The sequence below is a fragment of the Coptis chinensis genome, chromosome 1 (assembly GCF_015680905.1).
Source record: "Coptis chinensis isolate HL-2020 chromosome 1, ASM1568090v1, whole genome shotgun sequence".
Classification (NCBI taxonomy): Eukaryota; Viridiplantae; Streptophyta; class Magnoliopsida; order Ranunculales; family Ranunculaceae; genus Coptis; species Coptis chinensis.
The window spans coordinates 89,725,246-89,729,886 of record NC_141456.1 but is presented as its reverse complement, the minus strand read 5'-3'; the positions used below and the strand labels follow the sequence as shown (position 1 = coordinate 89,729,886).

Sequence of the window (4,641 nt, the reverse complement as noted above, 5' to 3'; positions counted from 1 at the left end):
AGCTTGGTTATAACTGGGCGTTGGCCTAACATATTGATTATTGTACCCTGGAGGTGTGACTTGTTGGTTATTTCTCCAACCGAAGTTGGGATTTTGTCTCCAAGGGGCGTTAGGTTCACTATTAATGGAACAAGCATGTTCATAGGCTATAGGACAGTGGGAGTCGGGATGCTCAGGACACCAACAGAAACTACATGGATTGGAATTTACATTCATGACGGGGATAGGCTTTTGTTGTACAGAAATGGCCTCTACTTTTTTAGTGAGTGATTCGATTAGAGTTTTAAGCTGGGGATCGTGTTTCATCTCAAACATACCGGCGGCCTTAACTATATTAGAAGAACTAGCGGAGCGGTGGATATCGTCACTACCCCCCCTGTTGTTATTTCACTTAGTTTGATCCTCTAAAAATTTATAAGCCTCCGAGGCTCTTTTATTTAGGAAACTACACCCATCCATTATGTCAAGGACTTCTTTATGGTGGTGTAGAAGTCCTTTGAAAAAGACACGAACTAACGTGTCTTTCGCTAGGTTATGATGTGGACACTCTATAAGGAGATCGGTGAAACGATTCCAAGCCTCTGAAAATGATTCATGAGGATTTTGTCAAAAGAAATGAATCTTTGAAAGCATCTCATCTGTCTTTAGGGGTGGGTAAAAATGTTCCATATACAGCTGAACAAGTTTAGCCCACGAGTCCACGCAATTAGGGCAGGGCAGTTAACCAAAGCCGCCTTATCGGCTAAAGTGAAGGGAAATACCCTGAGTTTAATTTGTTCAGCACTCACCGTAGGATGGTGGAATGTTGTAAGAACTTGTTCAATTCTACGCATGTACTGATAAGGTTTTTCATGGTCTAAACCATAGAAAACGGGTAACAAATTAAAAATATTTGGAGGGATTCGGAAATCCCCCACTGGGTCTGCAAGAACGATGCAAGATTTGGGGCTATCGCTCAAGGCTTTATAAAAGTCCGAGAGAGGAGTCTCTCCTTCGTCGGGCATTGTGTCAGGTAGAGTATGTGGAATAGTAGCTAGAGGTGCAATGAGTGGTATACTAGATAGGCGTGCTTGTTGATGTTGCCGTGTAATTGCGTTAGGTGTTTCTGTTCAACAAGACCTTAATCTCATACAAGGTTAAGACCAAAGTTAACTAAACACGACAACCTCCAAACAATCCTGATATTCTAGTATAAACCTCTAACAGAAGATGCCAGGTGTGGAAGAAAGGAATACCTGATTGCGTCCTTGCTTCGTTTATGAATAACGTCTTGTTTACGCGTGTTCAGTGTATATAACAAGTTAGAACACTAAAAAACTTGAAAAATTGAAGTTCGAAACAAACCTATGGAAATCCAGCAAAAATCAAAGGTGGCGCAGCGCCGTGTAAGTTCAAGTTACAAGATGTTTGAGTCGCGGGTCGTCTGTTTGGCAACGGTAGCTCAACTTCCAAGATTTTTTAAGCGTCGGTCGCTCCGGAAGCCGCAGGTGTACTCTGTGCAATTTTTGCGAGGAAGTTTAATGCTGAAAAAGACACCCACAGTTAGAATCGAACAAGGGTGGGTGGGTGAAATGGGACTTTAAGAAGAGTACTTATACTACGAAAACAATGCGAAAGTGAAACTAAGATGGTAGCGGCGCCATTTGATAAACGTAAAAAGAATAGTTTTACTAATGAATAAAGCGATGAAACTCTAAACGTAAGTAAAACTAAACGATTTGTTAACGTGCCTAATTTATCAAAGATTTCTACTCTCAATCCTATTGAGATATAGTGGAGTAGATGATTCGTTCCACTCCTAGTTCTTCCGCATGGTAATGTTCTCTACGTATAAATAATCTTAACTAAAGTCTAGTGAGAGATTTACGAATTATAAACTAGACTATGATGCAACTGCCCACAATATGCAACTAATCAACTAAATAAACAGCTATGGAAATACTACGTCGATTCTATGATAAGGAATTAGGGGGGGATTGATTCCACCTTAACTCAACTTAGCTTACTAGCGGCGAATAAATTAATCGTAATCGAATTAAAAATCGCTACTGCGAGAACAATTGGTTCTTCCTAATCCCTAATTACACATGGCATTTCTACCAATTCATAACTAGGATGTGAATGATTAAACCCATTCTCATGGTGAACTAATCGTTTCTAGAGTGGAATAGAAATTACGACTATCCTATGCTAACACCAATCAAGCTTTCATCAAGGCTTCTCAACCCCCTCTAATGGAGGTTTAGCCGAGAATCATTACGCAATCATTTCCGATTAAATTAAAACTAAACATACTATAAAGAATTGAAATTTACTAATCTAAATTAAACAATAATTAAAATCTAATTAATAATTTAGAAATGATATCAACAAGAATTTAAACTGGATCTATAAATGTAATGACAGAAAACGAATTGAATAATAATAAACTATTTTATTAATCTAATCAAATGAATAACAATATTTTAAAGGTTTAATCTAAAACAAGGAATACAAATGAAACTAAACTTAATTAAAAACAATTAAAACTAGATCTAGAAGCTATTATAGTGGCAACTTTCTATTCTAAGCTACTTTTATTTTCTAACCTAACTATCTATATTTTACAAAGAGTCAAGCTTTTGTTTTTATACTTTCAGATCCAAAAATCGTGCATGGGCTTGGAGCCATATTTTGGGCCGGAAAATCGGGCCCAAAACCCAATTCTTTCAGTCCGAAAAGGGCTATTCAGTTAGATTTGGCTTTAATAGATTTTTCATCCACTTTTGCTCCTCTGATTGGGTCAATGGTTGGACCATTGGAAAGCTCTTTCCGAGCCGGTCGTTTTGACATAAAGTAGGCCCAATTCCGAGGTCTGAGTCCAAAGATATGGTCTTCGGAAATGCTGCTGACTTGTGCACTGTTTCTGCCCGTGTTGACTCTTCAGCTTTTGACCGGGCTTTACAAAGGCTTTGTCTCCTTGAATCTTGGCCTTTATTCACAGAACTCCTTAGCAACCGACATTTGCTCCTTTATCTCGCTAAAGTGGCACATTTCTGCACAGAATGGACTTTGAAGCCTGAAATGCATAAAAACACATAATCAGTATTAACTCTTACTTATTATTCACATAATTGGTATAAAAGTACGATTGTTAAGGGGTTAAAACTACAGTTTTGGGCTCTTATTAGTTATCCTTCACAGATGGGTCGTCAGGCTATAACCAGATCCCTTTACATGAAGAGGACCACAAGCATGCCAATTTCACAACCAAGGATGGCCTGTATTGCTATTAGGTCATGCCATTCGGATTGAAAAATGCAGGAGACACATACCAGCGTTTGGTAAACAAGATATTTGAAGGATTAATAGGCAACATTGTGGAGGTGTATGTGGACGATCTCCTGATCAAGAGTCTAAAATGGGGATATCATCTCTCCCACTTGAAACGTGCATTTGACGTTCTTCAAAAATATCGCATGAAGGTCAACCCTACAAAATGTGCTTTCGCTGTATCATCAGGAAAGTTTTTAGGGTACCTAGTTACTAAGAGAGGGATTGAGGCGAACCTAGATCAGATCTGAGCGCTCTTAGAAATGCCCTTACCTAAAAACATGAAAGAGGTGCAAAATGTTATAGGCAGGTTAGCAGCTTTGAGTAGGTTCATTTCCAAGAGTTCAGATAAGTGCAAACCCCTATTTCAGTTACTGTGAAAGAACACCTCCTTCTCATGGACAGAAGATTGCCAAAAGGCATTCGATAAACTCAAAACATACCTGGGGGCACGACCAATCCTTTCAAAGCCTATTGAGGGAGAAGTCTTAGGTCTTTATCTTTGTTCATCTGACTACGACATCAGTTCTGTACTAATACGTGTGGATGAAAAGAAGGTTGAAAAACCTATCTATTTCTTGAGCCGGACGCTCCTACCAGTAGAAACAATGTACCCTAAACTTGAAAGAGTCGCTTTAGCACTTGTTTTTGCCGCAGAGAAATTACGACCGTACTTCCAGTCCCACACTATCAGAGTGATCACAGAGTACCAATTGAGATCAGTTATGGAATGACCGAATAGGTCAGGAAGGCTAGCTAAATGGTCTGTGCAACTGTCAGAATACAATATTATTTATGTCCCCAGAATCTTAGAGAAGGGTCAGGCACTAGTAGAATTCTTGGAAAATTTCCCAATGACCTACACAGGGTACGATTCAACCACCCCCAGTTCCGACGATGGCATCCTGGCTGAGTCTCCAAACTCCAATCCAGACCCATGGGAGTCGAGCTCCGGATGGCGGCTGTTTGTGGATGGATCTTCAAATGATAGAGGTGCAGGAGTTGGAGCTGTGTTAGTTGCTCTCAACAATATGCGGCTGGAGAAATCTATCCGATTAGGTTAGAATGCTTCTAACAATGAGGCAGAGTATGAGGCAACACTTGTTGGTCTCATAATTTCCCTCGACCTGGGACTAACACACCTCATAGTTTTTAGTGACTCACAGCTAGTTATGTTCCAAGTTGATGGAGGGTATGAGGTTAAGAGAGATCTAGCATTCAGTTCCTAGTTACAACAGTTTGTGTTGTTCTAGCCATTATGCCAAGTTGGATGGATCCATGTAAGTCCTACCTCAAAGACAGAACACTCCCCGAGGATAAAAATGTAGC

At 39.8% G+C, this 4,641-nt stretch overlaps 1 non-coding gene across 1 annotated transcript; it reads left to right on the top strand.

Moving 5' to 3' along the window:
* The first annotated feature begins 529 nt into the window (after window positions 1-529).
* On the top strand, window positions 530-633 carry LOC147525705 (small nucleolar RNA R71). The gene has a single exon (XR_015206151.1). It is a non-coding gene; the product is annotated as a small nucleolar RNA R71 (small nucleolar RNA).
* Window positions 634-4,641: the final 4,008 nt, after the last annotated feature.